Here is an 18822-nt window from a genome sequence, read left to right as displayed (position 1 = left end):
GACCTCACCTCAAGACGTGAGGTTGAGGTCATTTTGAGGTTGAGGTCGACCTCATGAGGTCGAAACCTCAGAGGTTGCCCACCTCTGCTCCTCAGCCATGCAGTTAACCAGCCCGGTGGTGCTCTCTCCACATGAGGCGAAAGATGAGTTAGAGCGAGTTGCTCAAGGGCTTGCTTCACGTTTTCAGGAGCAGAGTAGAGTCCCTCTGTTCGCTCCCTACCTCTGCTCAGACTATGTTGTGGTTGACAAATCAGAGTTAACAACTGCAGTTTCTTTTATGCAATCCACAGCTCCTGGTTGGGATGGTGTTACGGTCGATATGTTGAAAATATTAGCGCAAGACTTCACTCAGGACCTCCTCGACATGGTCAATACGTCTTAGGAAACTGCATGGTTGCCGCACTCCTGGAAGGTGGCGAAAATAATATTGCTCTTAAAAGATTCAAAGAAAGGCTTCCATATTGTTAACATTCGGCCGATAGCTCTAACATCCAATTTTGTAAAGCTCATAGAAAGAATTGTGCGCAGCCGCCTATCCGCGCATGTTTCAGTAGTGATCGCATTAAGCTCTGCCCAGATTGGCTTTCGCCGGGGATGCTCCATTTGTTCTGCCCATGTCGATTTAGAGAGCAGAGTCCAACTTGCTATGCGCAAGAAAGAAGTGTCAGCATTAGTGACGCTTGGCATTGCTAAAGCGTAAGACAGTTTTGAGTATTCGATCCTTCTCTCTAAACGGCCATTATTATACCCGCCGTACGTACTACATTTATGCATGGATCCGTGAATTTTTAACAGGACGGCAGTTCTTTTGCTCTGACGGTTCCTTCACCTCAGACACCTATGTCCAAACCAGAGGCGTGCCACAAGGTTCTGCACTTTCGCCACTTCTATTCAATTTGCTGATGTGCGACATTCCTGTGCACCCTGATGTTATAGTATATGTTTATGCAGACGACATCGCCTTCTTTGCTTCTGCAGCAGACATTCATGACCTATATCGTTCTCTCAAAGGTTACCTCAATGCGCTCGAGTTTTGGCTAGATACATTAAATTTGGTATAAAATGCGCACAAAAGCAGCTTGCTGGTTTTTAAAACCAACATGCCTCTGTATATATCGCTACACTATCGCTCGGACAGCATACCTCAGGTATAATCGTGGAGGTATCTAGGCGTCATTTGTGATGCCAATTTGAATTGGCGGCCCCACATCAAGACTAACGTTGAGAGAGGAGAGCACGCACTAGGTAGGCAACTACGGATAAGTAATAGGAAATTCGCCATGCGCCGGGACACGCTTGTGTTTCTCTACAAAGCATATGTCAGACCCATTTTGGAGTTTGGCTGCATACTTTTTTCTCTCTCCCCTAAATATAAGCTTCACCCGTTGCTGCTCTTAGAAAGGCGCGCACTGCGCCTCTGCCTTGGTCTCCCTCAGTCAGTTTCTACCGCAGTTCTGTACCTGGAGGCTCTTATTCCCGACCTTAACTCCCGTTTTCACCTTTTAACTGTCAGGACTTTTTTGCGGCCATTTGAGTCGGCTCCTGGTGTGGCGACACCTATTTTCGTCTCGCACCCAGCACTTTTTCTCACTCCTCATTGGTCAAGGTTCCGCCTCCCTCAAGTTGTATATACTCAGAACCTTTTATCCAACATTGGTGTGGATCTCAATTTTGTATGCAGCGTTGGTTGGGCAGCGTTTCCTGTGGATATTCCTTTTGGTTATATTTTCCCACATAATACGAAGCATCTGCCTGCAAGGACATTAACTGGAATCCTCTTTGATCACCTTGCCCAGTACCCGCAACATACTGTAATTGCTATAGATGCGTCTGGGGCTGACCGGAAGGCAGGGGATGGTATCTTTTCAGTCTCTCTCGTGGCGCTTTTTCGTTAGAGTCCCGGATTACACAACCATATTTCTAGTAGAGTTTATGGATCTGGGGCTGGCCGGTTTGAAAATTCCCACAACTGTTTCTTAGGTGGTATTCCTCTCAGATTGTCTCTCTGTTTTTCTGGCGCTGGAGTCCACACGAGACGCATTTTTGAGGCGCTCATTAAAGTTTTTTTTTATTCCTGGATGGGTGAAAGAGGTAAAATCAGCTCTAAATGCACCAGTTGCCTGTAGCATCTCTAATCTTGTTTCTTTCGGTATGACTTTATTTCAGCGTTTTCAGTTTAAAACCGCCGCGTGAAACGGTCCCTTACTCACTACTGCTGACTACCAACATCTCATGTACCCATGGAAGACTCGTGCGTCTAAAACCCGGCAGTGTGAGGTAGCGATGACACACATGCGGTGCAGGATTCCCCGTTTAAATCTTCGCTTATGTAGATGCGGGTTCAGTCCCACAAACCTTTCTGCGGCTTGTGGTGAAGTAGAGACATTGGAGCATTTCTAACTCTCTTGATGGAGATTTGCACATCAGAGGAGAGCACACCTAGAAATTCCCATTACGAAGTTGGGTCTCACATTGTCGGTTCCCCTCCTCCTCTCTTTCGGCGCGAGCGCCAGGGGTTTTGCACTGCATCAAGTTTACGAATACCTCCATATTTATATAACAGCTACCGACAGATTCCCTTGCTAATTGTTTCCAAATTTCCACATTCGAAAGAGCGTTTGGGTATTTTCGTACATTTAATTATTTAATTCTCAGATATTCTCCCGATATTTTGTTTCTTCTTTTTCTTTTAAATTACTGTGAAATTTCACCCAAGGCGCAATCATTAGCTTGACACCAGTTTACCCTATTCTATGGGGTCTCCCCACTGAACCCTGGCCAATCCCCCGCCGTGGGTATGTGCCATGTGACCAAGGCAACAACAACAACAACAAGGTACGTAGGCTTGTTATGGTTGAAGTCGTTCTGCTTTAAGGGCCGATCGCGAACGGTTGCTTTTCATACATGATATGATATCCTACCAGTGATCGTAGAGGTCGCTATCAACAGTGGCGCTTTCCAGTAGCGGTACATCCCGCTGCCATGGACGCTGATCGAACTGTCGAGGACACTGCGCAGGATGGCCAGCAGAGATTTCTGCTTTGTCCTCATTGTTTCTTAACATTCCCGATCAGCTGTTCCCTGCTCAAGCTGCGCTGGTTGTTATCGACGGGCACACAACCCGACAAGGCTCAGAAGCGTGTCCCTCCATAAGAGATCCTCGCCAGCAGGGCGTAGAGAGCGTGGATCCCGTGGGATACTCGCACACTGCCTCCGCTGTTCCGGAGCCTGACTACGTGTCACATCCTCCCGCGTCCGAAGCCACTGTTCGATCGGCGCGGACCAAGACGGTGAGTCCTACCTGGAGTCCGCACTTAAGCGGGGGGGGGGGGGGGGGGACGATATGGACGATACCACTGTGTCCCAGAAGGAAGGGTGGTAAAATGCGGTGAAGACGCTTTGTAATTAACCCCTGCGATACTTGCTCGAAACGAGGTTCAACAAGCGTGTAATTTCAGTGACGGCGCCAAGGGGACGCACCTGCAGCGGTGGCTCAGTGGCTTAGGGGCTCGGCTTCTGATCCGGAGTTCCTGGGTTCGAACCCGACCGCGGCGGCTGCGTTTCGATGGAGGCGAAATACTAAAGCGTCCGTGTGCTGCGCGATGTCAGTGCACGTTAAAGATCTCCAAGTGGTCGAAATTATTCCGGAGCCCTCCACTACGACACCTGTTTCTCTCTTTCTTCTTTCAATCCCTGCTTTATCATTTCCCTTACGGCGCGGTTCAGATGTCCGCCGGTATGTGAGACAGACACTGTGCATTTCCTTTCCCCAAAAACAAATTTTCAGTTCTTCAAGGGGACGCGACGGGCAACAGCAAAAATAGTCCCTCAGGCATCACGCCTGTACAAAAAATAAAATCTCCGCATATTACTTTTCCCCCTATCCTCTCTTCCTGTCCCCTCACCTCTCTCATTTCATTTCTCCATTCTTCCTGCTATCCTTTATTTCCGCTGCCCCAGTTCAGGTGCTTCAGTATCGATGGCAGTTGCCGGGGCTAGCAAAAATCTTTTCCTTCCATTTTGCTATTATTTTTAATAAAACCACTACCACCACCACCGCCTTGTCAGTAAATATTTCCTGGCGCCGTTCCCACTTAAGGATTATTAAAGAGAACATTTTTTTGCCCATTTGAGCACCATAGAATCATAAAGGGTTTCAATGCTGCTATGAAGGTACTAGTTATAACCATGTGATCACATGATTGGAGACGTAGGACGCCGGCGAGCACGCGCTGTATTTTGTCTGCAGAAAATATTCGGTCGTAGTGCTTTGAATATGTACACCTGTGCGCTATTATTAGCAGAATTACCTGTATTAAGTACGCCCTGTATTTAGTCTGCATTTTAATATTTGGCCGTTGTGCCGCGAATATATAGGCACTATAATTTTGCTACTGATGCTTTGCCATAATGGCTGCCAATACTGTTGCAAGAATGTGGAGCTCTTGCTCTACAGTCAGCATATTTACTCTATGCAGGAGGACTCTGTCGTGAGGAACCTTACGCCGGCAGCTGCCAGGATCGACCGTCCTGAGCCTAATCCGGAGGCAGACATGGTTAACCACGAGGAACTGAATTGGGAGCAAGTGCAAAACCTGCTGGAGCATCAGCGTTGCTGGCTGCCGAGAACCCGCGTGGTTGGACGGTTGCGAGTGCTATTGCCTATATCGCGACAATTCCAAGCTGCACACACAGTGTCGAAGAATGCAGTGCCCAGATAACCGACAGGAGAGCTTTGCGTCTGCTTACTGAGGACTACCTGATAAATACCATGGGCATGACCTTTGGGATAGCTCTCAGGGTATGCGACGTGATCAGGTCCCTGATACCCGTCATGGATCACGCGACAACATGAGCTGTATCAGGACTTGGTCGCCGTCTAGATGGATCAGGACACCAGCATGCCTTCACGTCTAACCATCGGTGAATGGAGGGCTACAAAATCCTGGTGAATTGCACTAGCTGTGTCAACGTTGCGTCTAGAGTGACTATTCCCCTTGCAGTAGTTAAAGAGCATGTTTTGCATTGTAAGCCTTGGTGTCTTTCTGGCACTGCTCGTTGATATTGGTCAGTATACCGCTATTCACAAACCAAGAGCAAATGGGACGAAGTCACCACGTGCAATATCTGGTAAACGAAGCAGTGTTGGCATGAACGCAGGCTCACTGGCAATGGACGCTTGGTACTAGGACGCTGGATGCGGGGAGATAAGTGCAGCTTTAATGGAACATCGATGTCTGTACCCGTTAAAGGGACTGGCGTATTAACGCGACAGCGCTAAGGAACTCGTGTCGCCGAAAAGCCGGTGTCGTCGGCGTCTTTGGCCGTGAGCTAAAAATGGCACATCTCGGTGCACACCTGAACCCGCCGTAAGGGAATAGAATTTTGAGACAGGGCGTCATTTCCTTTAAACCAATTTTCATTTCAATTTTCTTCTCTAAAGGCCCGGTTCGGGTGTCCACCGAGATACGTGAGACAGGCGTCGTTTCCTTAAATTTTCCAACGGGCCACGCGTCGCGCCGAACGGGCGTTGGTATTCCGTGGGTTCCTTGGCAGCGTTGCAACACGCTGTCGCGTCTCACTCTTAAAGACGAAGCTTAAGCGTCATCCAGATTTTAACGCGACCGCGTTAAGCAGCTCGTGTCGCAGAAAAGCCGGTGTCGTCGGCGTCGGCGTCTTTGGCAGTGAGCGAAAAATGGAGCATCTCGGTGGGCCCCTGAACCGCGCCGTAAGAGAAGGGATGTTAACGCGGCAGCGTTAAGGATTGGTTGATTGATCGATTTTTCTTTCCCTTACGGCGCTAGGCGGGTGATAGCAGCGAGAAATGTGAGGCAAGCGTCATTTCATTTCATTAAAAGTGATTCATTTCATTTTCCTTTCCTCACGGCCTGGCTCGGGTGTCCGCCGAGGTATGTGAGACAGGCGTCCAACGGGTCACGCGTCGCGCCCAACGGGCGATGGCGCTCCGTGTACCCCTCGACAACGCTGCGACACGCTCTCGCGTCTCTCTTAAAGACGAAGCTTAAGTGGTTAGAGCGCTCGGCTACTGATCCGGAGTTCCCGGGTTCGGACCCGACCGCGGCGGCTGCGTTCTTATGGAGGCAAAACGCGAAGGCGCCCGTGTGCTGTGCGATGTCAATGCACGTTAAAGATCCCCAGGTGGTCGAAATTATTCCGGATCTCTCCACTACGGCCCCTCTTTCTTCCTTTCTTTTTGAACCCACTCCTTTTTTCCTTCCCCTACGGCGCGGTTCAGGCGTCAAACGATATGTGAGACAGATACTGCGCCATTTCCTTTCCTCAAAAACGAAATATTATCCTCCAATTTTTTAGTGTTGATTAAGGTTTCCGTCATTAGAGGGCACACGTCGAGGACGCTGATTGGCCGAGGCGCTTACTGGCGCCACTGGCGTTTGCTTGCTTTCCGCCGGCTGCCCGTCAGTAGACTCGAAGACTCCGTGCTGTGAGGCCGCATCTGCGCTGAGCCGCTGCAACGCGAACGCCTAGTCTTGTACAGGTATGTGAGGCTTAAATGTTCGATTCCTTTTGGGACGCGTTCATAGCTAATTTTCAGAAATGTTGCCTTAGTATAATTATCATTCCTGCTTTAGTCAACTATTGTTCATTTAGATGGGTTTTTGGCATTTTAGCGGGACTTTTTTTCAGTTGGGTGCTTTCGTCCTCGGGAAGACCGTTGATAGTTTTACGCCTTGGCTTTTTGAAGCTAGACTGCCGTTCCGAAGTATTTTCAGAAAATTCCGCGTAGTGGACTACTGTTCTCGTATCAGTGAGGTATTTTTTTAGTTCTACGACACTTTCCTGACAACTGCGTTCGTGCGGGGCGTTGAATGACGCTCCTCGCCGTGACCGTACCTTGGGTACATGCCGAGTTTTTCCGCGTTCCTGGCGTCCTTCGGGGGTAAGGGCAGCGTTTTCAAGTTCCATACCAACTTTGAGGGCCATTCTAAAATATTTGAGGTGTAGTTGGTCAAGCTCTGTCTAATGGCGGCGAGACGCCGTGCCTCGCCCGTTGCTAGGCCTCGCTGTAGAGCCTTAGTTCTGGGGAGAAGCGTCGGCCATATTCGACCGTATTTGCGCGGGCGGGAGCTTCGCGGTTCCGTTTTAGGGAGTGCCAGCCTATTAAAATTGCATTCCTGATTAATTTCAGTTTTCTGCCATTAATAGCATGTATACGCGTTTTCTGCACATAATTGTTAGCGCTCTTCTGACAGTTCAAAAATTCTGCTTACGGATATTCGTTTTTTTTTTCTTGGAGGCTCGGGTGACCGTTTTGGAATATTCAAAGAAATTTGGCCTAGTCGCGTTCGACTCGTTAATTTGCAGCATTCCATCTTTTTAATCAGTTCGGTGCCCTTCGCCGCGTCTGGCTTGCGGAGTTTCGCGTTTGATAATTGGTTTTTTGTGGAAAGGAAATGGCGCAGTATCTGTCTCATATATCGTTGGACACCTGAACCGCGCCGTATAGTCCTGTTCCAAAATTTTGGGAATATCTAGAATGGTGGGGTTCATTGTTTCAGCTTTTTAGGCGCGACTTTTGCGGCTATAATTACTCTATTTATAGATCTATAATAAGAGCGCAAATTCATCATAACTACACAAAGTGTCACCGTCAAGATTGTTGTTCGCTGACGTCGCGTTTGGTCGCCTTTTTTTAGTGTTTATTGAGGTTTCCGCCATTAGAGGGCTGCACGTCGAGGCGCTTATTGGCCGATGCGCTTACTGGCGCCACTGGTGTTTGCTTACTAGCCGCCGGCGGGCAGCCCTTGCGTCATGAGTAGACCCGAAGGCGCCGTGCTATGAGGCCGCATCTGCGGTGAGCCGCTGCAACGCGAACGCCTAGTCCTGTATAGGTATGTTAGGCTTAAATGTTCAATTCCTCTTGGGAAGTGTTCGTAGCTAACTTCAACGAATTTTACCTTTGTACAATTATCATTCTTGCTTCAGTCAAGTATTTGTCCATTTTTGATGGGTTTTTGTGGCATTTTTGCAGGATTCTTTTTCAGTCGTGCGCTTTGTTCCTCGGGAAGACCGTTGATAGTTCTACGTCATGGCTTTTTTTTTTTGAAGCTAGACTGCCGTTCCGAAGTATTTTTAACAATTCCGCGAAGTGGAATAGCGTTTTCGTCTCAATGAGGTATATTTTTTTTATTTTTACGACACTTTAACGACAACTGCGTTCGTGCCGTCCTTTGACGGACGCTCCTCGCCGCAACTGTTCCGTGCGGTAAATGCCGACTTTTCAGCTTTCCTGAGCGGCCGTTTTGGAATATTCAAAGAAATTTGGCCTAGTCGCGTTCGACTCCTTAATTTACAACATTCCAACTTTTTAATCAGTTCCGTGCACTTCGGCGCGTCTAGATTGCGGAGTTCGCGTTTCATAGGCCAGTGACAAGATTCTGGGCAATATCTAGAATCGCGGGGTTCATTGTTTCGGGTCTTTAGGCGCGAGTTTTGCGGCTAAGTAAAATTTTGTACGTTAACTTGCCCGGTGGAAATATTTTCTGCGGAAGACAATATGGCCATTCGAGTGCACATTTGCATGAGGGAGGCGGGGAGGCCAGCTTAATGACGGAAGACAGGCGTGGCGTCTTGTCAACCTGGCGTTCGCCATTCTTAATTATCCCCAGGCCGCACTGACTTGCGACGAAAGTATTAGGCCCATTTTTTTTACGATTGGGTTTGTAATTTTTGACGCCCACACTGACCTTTGGGTTGGCTTCTTTTGCAATTTTGACGTGAATTTGAGGATTATGTTCTTTCAGCCAGTTTTACAGCTTGCTCCGCGTCGTGGCAGATTTGAGTGCCGCATGGCTGTTCTACGGGTGGGTGTAGCAATTTTTTTTCTTTGCAGCCACGCAACCACTTCGGACGAAGATGGGATCCCAACAGTTCTGCCTGAAGTGGAACAACCACCAGTCGAACATGCTGGCCGTGTTCTATCAAATGCTGTCTAACGAAGCGCTGGTGGACGTTACGCTGGCGTGCGAAGGTCTCTCGCTGAAGGCGCATAAGATGGTCCTCTCCGCCTGCAGCCCCTGTTTTCAAGCGCTTTTTGCCGAGAATCCCTGCAAGCACCCTATTGTGATACTGAAGGACATGCGCTACGTGGACTTGAGGGCGATAGTCGAGTTCATGTACCGCGGTGAGGTAGTCGTGTCGCAGGAAGATCTCATGGCGCTCCTCAAGACTGCCGAGACTCTGAAGGTCAAGGGTCTCGTGACCAGTGTGGACGGTGCTGCGGACTCTGGACCCGTGGGTTCACCGCGTGCCGAATCTCCGCCGCTCAGTAAACGAAAGAGGGCCTCGGCGGCGCTCACCTAGCGACTCCAACAAGAGCGACTCTGAAGACGCTCCGCCGGCGACGCGTATCAAGGTGCCCGATAGTCCCGAAATTATTGAGGACGGTAGTATGTCTAGTGATCACATGACCGACCCTCACACCGCGTCCCCTGCGAGTCGGGCTTCCAATGTGGCGTCGTCTACTGCCGTGCCTTCAGGCGCTCGTCACGGTTCAAGTGTTCAGGCCAGCATCTCTCAGCATACTCAGGACTCGATTGGTGACGACGTGGGGGAGGGCGACGATGCAGACTTCGATGTGGAGCCTTTCGACGTTATGGAAGAATTTGCGGCGACCGAGAGCGTAGGTGACCTCTTGCCGCTGTGCTCCCCATTTAAGAGTCTGTGCCCGTAACGATTGCCAAACATGCCCTTAGTTCTTACGATACGCCTTTTTTATTTCTTCTCAGGTTCCAGTGTTCCCGGACGTTCCCTCGTCGTCACAAGCACTAGGGGACGAGTCACAGCAGTCTCATCACACAGGGTCCACATCCGGCAACTCTGCACTTGTTCCTGCTCAACCTTCATTGCCTTCAGACATTCCTATCACGAGTCAAGGTAAACAAAGTTTTGCTCAAGTTTCTCGGCCCTGTTACTGACACCGCCTCGTAACTTGTCATTTGCAGTAGACATCGAGCCGTCGCCAACTAGTTTAACACCATACGATGACAAGACCATAGCACCTGTGGTCGCCGCCTCCCCTGCCGCCGCGTCATCCGGCGACGGCGCGTCCACCTCCATGGCGGCCACGGACGCGTATGGCGTTCCTGCTATCGCCGGCCGGTCCGGTTATCAGCAGTCGACACCATCTCATGGTACGTATCCCGTCCCTGACCACCCAAGCCACCTTCACCTTTCTTTCTGCGTCACGTTTGCCCCACGGTGATCCTAGCCTCTGTGGGGATTCGGGGTTCAGCTTTGCTTGCAACGCCGGGGGCTGTGCACATGCCACGATTGCATCGGGCCCCACTGAAACCCGGTCTCTGGTTAAGCTACCCTGTCTTTGGGCTGTAATTTCACTCTGAAACGCTTTGTTCTCATTTTGTTCCGAGACCACCGTTTATTTTGTAACTCTGCTAGGGAGCTGTTAGACTCAATGTTTTGCATTTTTCTGTATCGCCATATTCTGTACAAATTACACAGCAGTAAAGTTATTTTCGCCTGCTGCTTCCCGCACGGAGGCTTCCCAGAAGACGTCCAGTCATTTGTCGGGTGTCATGTGTCGTTCAATCATCGGCGCTTAGTCCCGATGCGCTTTCGGTTTTCTGGATCCTGGAGCCGCCCTCAACAAGGTGCGTTCGCGTCCTGGTTTTCTGAGGGTGCCTGGCCACGTCACTTCTAGCCTGCGGTATTCACTCGTTCGGTTTTCGCCTCGCGCGCAATTTTTGCATCGTGCGATTGGTTCAAGCATCAGTGAAGACTCCTGTTCGATTGCAAGTTTCGCTCAGTGCCCTTTGACGTTCAAAGCTTTTTTTAATTTTTGTAGGTTAACTGCTAGGGTCTTCGGGTTTTAATCTTAACTGTGTGTTCTAAATGTGCTTGTATTGCTCTGTATTTGCCATGTACAACATGAAATAAATGGGGAATTGGTGGGGTTTCTAGTGTTCTTACACGATTTTGACACGGGGCGAACAAATGTGAATGGATGCTTGTGTGCGCGTATGTGTGTGTGTGTGTGTGAGAGAGAGAGAGAGAGAGCGCATGGCTGCAAGATTCCCAACACGAATAGTTTCATTGCTCGTCTCTGTACACTTCACTACACAGGGAATAGCGGTTGTCAGTCTAGTGCCACTAGAGCAGCCAGCTTCACTAGTCATTAGTTCGGTTCGATGGCCAGGCTTGCGCTTCGTGTCAATGACTGGTGGATTTGGCCGTAGAGCACATTGCACGCAAACCCACTACACACGTAGCATCAGTGTGGGATGGGTGGGTGTCTCTTGTTGGGGGTGGCAGGTGTGCAGGTGCTGTGGCCCGTGCAGGCGGACCTTGGTTTCCACGAGCAAGCTGCCAAGCGTCGTTATGTTCAAAATAAAACATTTCTTTGCGTTCTGTGTACTCCTCCCTGGCATTTGCGTGAACCCTTTCGGGTTTGCTGTTGTGCGAGGACTTAGTCGCACATTGCAGGAGCTCGGAGTTAGAGACTTTAGACTCCAGTACCCTTTTCAGAGAAACAGCAGCTTCTGAGAAGGAAAGCCGTGCCTTGTATACCCTGCCTCGAAGTTTTTAACTCTCCGAAACACGTGTCATGAGTTCATATTCGAAAAGAACATGCCATATTGTAAGAATGGAGAAGTGTGCGATATCGGAGGAAAGAAAAGATCTATAATTCTAATTTGTCACTGAAAATCGCCTAAAATCGTGCGGTGAAACCTTGCCATTATTCGTGTACCCACCAAGAGGCCGTACCTCGGTGGGGTGTCTTGTCTGAGCATCTCGTTTGGAGCGGTAACCACGGTCTACTAGACCGGAGCGCGGACGAAAAGGTCACGTGAGTGATGTGCCGTGCGCGACAACAGACCAAGCAGATGGACAGGAAAGTTCCAGGATCCCCCAGGTGGTCGAATTCATTCCTGAGCCCTCCAATACTGCGTCTCTTTCTTTTTTCACTCGCGGCTTTATCTCTACCGTTACGGCGCGGTTCAGGTGTCCGCCGATGTGAGACACATACTGCGCAATTTCCTTTCCCCAAAAACCAATTTTCAATTTTCGCACTTTCGTCTTGAGGAATAATGGTAAACTGCCATTCGTGATCTGAGAGAACCTGCCATATGCCCTCCACCCTATTCTTATCCTTCTAGTATGATCCGGATTATACTCCGTTTCATACATCAGGTGCGACGCTTTGAAAGGTACGGAAGTAGTCCGGACGGGAAAATAAAAATCTCGATTACCTGAGCTAATCCAGGATATACAAAGCGAAAGATATTGGCGTTCACTGTGTTCGTTGGCGTTGACAATGTTCTAGACGGCGATGGCTTTGAGCAAAGGAAGAGCGCATAACTGGCTCCCTGGATATGTGGACGCCTCATTCGTGCTTTGATTCGTGGTGTGAGAGAGAGATGTGGAATGAATGAATTAGCGCTGACAGCGTTGTGGCTGACATGCGGCACCTAGGCAGCAGCGTTCATTTGGTGATTAATCTCTCGCGATCAACCATTAACTGCACGCGACCTCCCAGGGTGGCAGGGAGGGCGCGCTGCCTATCCAGTGTGCGGAAAGCAATCAAAGCAGGCATTTGACGCCAACGCCATGTACATGAAAGCGAGATTGAGGTCTCCATTGACCATGAAGCCGGTTGTGCGCCTTTCCTTTCGTGAAAATGAACAGCCTTTGCAAAGTTGTCAAAGCAAATGAATTCTATGAACGCCGTCGGCTCACCCGAACCGTGCCGTAAAGGAAGGAATAGAGGAGGGAGGGGTAGAGAAAACTGATTAGTGATTATTTATTTAAAATAACGAAAAGGAAGGTAAAAGATGTTTGCTCACCCCGGCATCTGCCATCACTAATCGGCGGCACCTGAGCTAGGGTAGCGGAAATATAGGATAGCAGGCAGTTTGAAGAAGTGAAACAAAAGAGGTGAGGGGATAGCAGGAAAGAGATAGGGGTGAGGGCATATATACACTATTTACAAGTCAAATGTTCAGGCCGCGCGCGTTCAGCCGCCGCGGCCGCCGGGCGGGAGAGGGGGAGAAAACTGAAAGTTGCATTTTGAGGAAAGGCGCGGCACTGCGCAGTGGCAAAACACCTGTGGCTCGGTGCGACTAGGGAGAGAGAGAGAAAAGGCGACGGAGTCGGCGGCGGCCACCTGCGCCGTGCGTGACGTCACTCGTGCTCCGACATACGCCGGCTCGCGCGAAGCGCGGTGTTGACTAGCGTAGTGAAGCTTTTCGCTTCAAAAGAAAGGCGTTTTACTCCGCGCTTGTTCTGTGCCCGAGTGGTCTATGGCACGAGAAAGCGAACGCGTTTTATCAGCAATAACAGTGCATTTAATCAAGATCACAATAATTGTGTCATGTGGTAAGCCTACAGGCAAAGTATTTACTATGTTTAGCTCACCACAAATAACGACTACTTTTTGGTCGTGGATGTAGGCAGCGTAAACAAGAGCGCTAGCTCTGACAGCGTTGCACATGGTGTTTGAAACGGAGTATAGCTGTCACTTTACCTGCCCTAAGCAGATCTATTCCCTTACCACTTCCAGTAGCTCGCTTCCAATTGTGAACTGCTGTTCTCTTGCTAGACTATTGAACATTGCTAGACTATTGAAGTATTGAACATTACTTTGGTTTTCTGCATGTTAATTTTTAGATCCACCGTTCTGATTTGCCTAACTAATTGATAATGCTTTGCAGTTCATCTCCTGAGCGACTTAGCAAGGCAATGTCATCAGTAAATCGCAGATTACATAGGTATTCTCAATTAAAGGGGCCATATCATGCGCATGTCGCGGGAGGATATGAGGAGATCACGGACAATGATCAGCGTTCCTTAGCAGGTACAGAATCTCCTAGACCGGTCAGAGGTTGCCCAAGAAAGCTGATGGCTCCTTTTGATGACAAAGCTGAGTTGATCTGGACGCATACCTGCAACGATTCGAGCGGATAGCTTTGGGGCAAGGCCGGGAGTGTAGTGTATGGGCCACGGCATTGAGCATGACCTGCATTGAGATAGCCTTCACATTGATATTCTTACGACACTAGAGTTTTTATGTGTGCAGATCACGACTTAATATATCAAAAACTTGTATTGTGACCATGCTACCGTTCGCCCTCTACTGGGATTGGTTTTTGCAGCAACCTTCATGACGCGCTAATCGCTGTGTGTGCCAGATTTCCAAATCTTCCTGTTTTCTATTTGGTGATCTTAATTTTCCTAATATTACCTGGCCTAGCGTTTCGAATACCACTATCAACTCTTCGTCAGAATCCTCTAATTTTGTAAATCATTGTTCCGACTTTTGTTTAACTCCGGTAATGCAGCCTACGAGGGTCACATCTTTAACATCTAGTGTATTAGACTTGTTGCTAACAACAGCCCCTGATACTGTTTGCAATATTACCTATCTACCAGGTATAAGCGATCATTCTTTATTACATGTCATGTTGAACTTCCCTGCTCGAACGTCACATAACAATATAAAAGTAATATATGATTATGCTAAAGGAAATTACACAGCAATCAATAAAGCACTTGAAGTCGTCCTCGACCAATTTCTGGCAAAATTCAACGAAAGATCCGTAAATACCAACTGGCAGCTTTTCAGAAATAAGCTTTGCAAGTTGGTTGACTTGTATATTTCTCGAAAAAAGCTTTTAACTAACTGAAACTATCTATGGTACAACCGCTCATTAAAACGTCTGGCAAACAAAAAAACGAGGCTTTTCCGCAAGGCTAAGTCTTCTGGAAAGCGTGAGCACTGGTCAGCGCTCCAAAAAACTGTTAACAGTTACAAGAAGTCTTTGAAGGAATCGAAGCACTACTTCTTTAATGTGACGTTGCCAACGCTTCTAACGAGCAATCCAAAGAAATTTTGGAGTAGTGTCAATAAACAAGACCAGTCACTTATATCCCTCGTTGACCCTCAGTCAAACCCTATTTCAAGCGCTAACGTCGCTGACATCCTTAACGAGACCTTTAGTGCAGCTTTGTCAAGTACCGTAACTGACATTACTGATGTTAGAGACTATGCATGTAACATAAGCTTTCCAATGAACCCTGTCAGGTTTGGTTATGACGGAATTATTAACATAATTAACAATTTGAAAATCTCCTCTTCTTGCGGGCCTGATAATATTAACTCCAAAGTCCTGAAGAATACTAAAGTGTACTCCGCAAATTTTTTACTGAAGATATGTGAGCAATCGCTTGAAGCAGGATATATACCACACGAATGGAAACTGGCTAAAGTGATTCCACTCTATAAATATGGTGACAGGCATTCACACTTCAATTATCGTCCTATATCATTAACTTCCATTTGCTGTAAAATCATGGAGCATATAATATTTTCTCAATTATCTGGTTTTCTTGAATCATTTTCGTTTTTCACGCCTACACAACATGGTTTCAGGAAACAGTTTTCCTGTGAAACGCAGCTATTATCTTTCAGCAACGAAATTTATTCCATTCTTGATGAAGGTTCAGAGGTCGACGTCATCTTCTTAGATTTTTGCAGGGCTTTTGATAAAGTGTCCCATAGTCTGTTGTTGTATAAGCTTGCTCATCTTCATATCGACCAGAATGTTCTAGCATGGATTCGTTGTTTTTTTATCTTATCGCTCGCAGTTTTTCCACGTTAACAGTCTTCAATCATCTTCAGTGCCGGTTACGTCTGGGGTACCACAAGGATCGGTACTAGAACCGTTTTTATTCCTTGTGTACATTAATGATCTGCCTAACAACTTAAAATCTTCTATCAAACTATATGCAGATGATTGCATACTATACCGTGAAATTAAAAACCCTAATGATGTCCACTTATTGCATGCAGATCTTAACTGTGTTACTGACTGGTGTACTAAATGGAAAATGACTTTAAACGCATCAAAATGCTAATCCATGCGCTTCTCACGTAAAGGCGTCTCGCCACCAGCCTCTTACAGCATCAAAAAAGCTTTGTTAGCCCCGGTTACCTCGTATAAATACCTCGGTGTACATCTGACATCAACTTTATCCTGGAACCAGCATATTACATATATTACTGGAAACGCTAACCGTATGCTTGGTTACATAAAAAGAAACTTTTCGAGTGCACCCATTTCAGTCAAACTCCTTCTTTATAAAACACTGGTCCGTTCAAAGCTTGAATACGCCGCGTCGATATGAGACCCTCAAGCTAAGTCCCTTATATCTGTTTTGGAAGCTGTTCAGAACTGTGCCGCTCGTTTTATCCTCCACAACTATGACCGCACATCAAGTGTCGCACTAATGAAAAACACTGAAAAACAATGAAAAATTTCACGACTCTGTCTTTTTTTTAAGATCTACAATCTGAATCCTGTTTTGAAAAACGCTTTGCTCCTTCCGCCCATCTATGTTTCATCGTGCATTGACCATTCACGCAAAGTGCGCGTTCCACCTTGTCACACTACCGCTCGCTTAAATTCTTTCATCCCAACTACATCATCCGAGTGGAATTACTTGCCAGCAGCTGTGGCACTCACCAACGGTCTCGAGAATTTCAAGAAATAGTTAAGCGCCTGCATTTCTTGTTCATGATATGTGTGCCCTTCGGTTCGCAGTCCCACATGAACTCTGTTTTGTTGATTTGTAGCTTTGTGATTAGTTAGTTCTTGTTTTCTTTCTTCGTTTTTTTTTTCTGCAGCTTTCCATGGATGTGCACAATTCCTGAAATATGTACAACTCAGTGCAGTGCAGTGCAGTATATATGCTGTAACCCATGAACGTATTTTAATTTGCTGTTATCTGTGTTTCTTGTTCCACTCCCCTCAATAATGCCCGCTGGGCGATGAGGGTAATTCAAATAAATTTGAAATAAATGTGTTTAGTCGGGGTGGCACTGAGTGTGTTTCGGAGGATGCCTGCTGCTGATTCCATAGACTACGAGAGAGTCAAGAAGGCACTCCTCCAAAGATTCAGGCTTATGCAGAGGGTTTTCGTGAGAGATTTCGCACCGCGAAACCTGAGGATACCGAAACCGCTAAGCAGTTTTCCTGCAGGCTGACCAACTATTTCTATAGGTGGCTTGATATGTCAAACACGAAAAGAGTTTTGAAGAGGTGCGTGACAAGCTGGTCACAGAGCAATTTTTATCATGTTGCAGTTCAAAGCTATACCGCTATTCCTGAAAGAAAGAAAGTTGTGTTCATTGGAAGAGTTCGCCGACACTGCAGACCAATTCCTCGAGGCTCAAGGGCTGAGAAATATGAGCAAGGCAAAGGAGGAAACACAAAAGGACCTAGAGACCGATGCGACAAAACCAACAGCATATGGCGGTGCATCCAAGGCGCCAGTAAGGTGTTTCCTGTGTGGCAAGGCGGGACACGTGCAGTGACTGTCGGACCAGTATGCCCAAAAGACACATTTTGTGTGTCAAGGATGCAAGAGGAGAGGACACACTGTGGATGAGTGCCGATATAGAACGCCGGACCGAGCTGCATGCGTTGTCGACTCTAGGGTAGAACTTGTCACACCACCTGAAGTTCCCCAGCTAATTAAAAGGAGAGCAAATGCCGCTAGAAAATGAGGTGGTGAGCGGAACACCCAAGTCGAAAGCAGCAATTCCTGTGGTGGTTGGGCAAATAGGGGACCGTCCTATATTGGTGCTTAGAGACAGCGGAGCCAACACAGTTTTGGTTCAGAGAAGCCTGGTGAAGGACGAGGATCTTGCAGGGGAAGCGTCGACCGTCACTATTGCAGATAGCACGTAAGGTACCTTCCTGAAGCCAGGATTCTAATGTCCACGTCGTATTATACTGGACAGGTAGTGGCAAAATGCGTAGCGCAACCCATCTACGATCTCATATTGGGAAACATTACGGGTGCAAGAAATGTCGAAGACCCCGATCCCGAGTGCAAGATGCTCGACGTTGAAGAACACTCAAAGGAGGAAAGGCCCACGACAGCTCAGACGTGTGAGGGGACAGTCAGTTTCTCGTCGGCAGTGGAGACAACAGCTCAAGTGACAGCCCGAGCAATGCAGTGTCCGCTCTCTACTCCCGTTACGATGTGTCTGAGCACAACACCGGGCGAAATTGCAAATAAGCAAAAAGAAGGCTCCAGCTTGAAAGCCTGCTTGGAAAGAGTCGGGGAAAAATTGAGAAGAAAGAGGAGTCGTACGTCATTCGAGTATCAATTGGTAAATGGTCTTCTGCACAGGGAATGCATATTTAGTTCAGAAAGCGGGTCCAACAGCTGGTGCTACCAAGAGATATGCGAGAGACAGTGTTACGCTTAGGACATGACGCCATTATGGTCGGACACCAGGGTGTTCAAAAAACGGGCGTCTAGAATCACCAAGGAGTTCTTCTGGCCAGGTGTCCAGATCGAGTGACGATAAACGGTTTGTTCTCTCATGTGACGTGTGCCAGCGCACAGTTCCGAAAGGAAGAGTTGGTCCCGTACCTCTGGGCAAGATGCCAGCCATCGACCTACCGTTACAAAGTGGCTATTGACATTGTGGGACCAATCTCTCCAGTTTCCGCCAGAGTCAATGAATATGTGCTTACTCTGGTTAACGTGGCCACTCGTTATCCTGACGCTATTTTCCATTGAAGACTATTGACAGTATCCTAGTGGTGGAGGGTCTTGTGGAGATCTCGCGTTACGGGTTCCCGAGAGAAATTTTGAGTGACCGGGGCTCGAACTTCACGTCGGAACTAATGAAGAAGGTTAACCGCCTTTCATCAGGAAGGCAGTTACTAACAACACCATACCATCTCATGTGTATGATGGACTTGTAGAGCGGTTCAACGGCACCCTCTAAAATATGATCAAGAAAGGGTG

At 47.9% G+C, this 18822-nt stretch overlaps 1 pseudogene; it reads left to right on the top strand.

The window, feature by feature from the left end:
• The first annotated feature begins 6458 nt into the window (after window positions 1-6458).
• LOC144112667 (uncharacterized) lies at window positions 6459-10848 on the top strand (annotated as a pseudogene).
• Window positions 10849-18822: the final 7974 nt, after the last annotated feature.

This window comes from Amblyomma americanum, chromosome 1, assembly GCF_052857255.1.
Source record: "Amblyomma americanum isolate KBUSLIRL-KWMA chromosome 1, ASM5285725v1, whole genome shotgun sequence".
NCBI lineage: Eukaryota > Metazoa > Arthropoda > Arachnida > Ixodida > Ixodidae > Amblyomma > Amblyomma americanum.
This window is presented reverse-complemented; position numbering and strand designations above follow the sequence as displayed.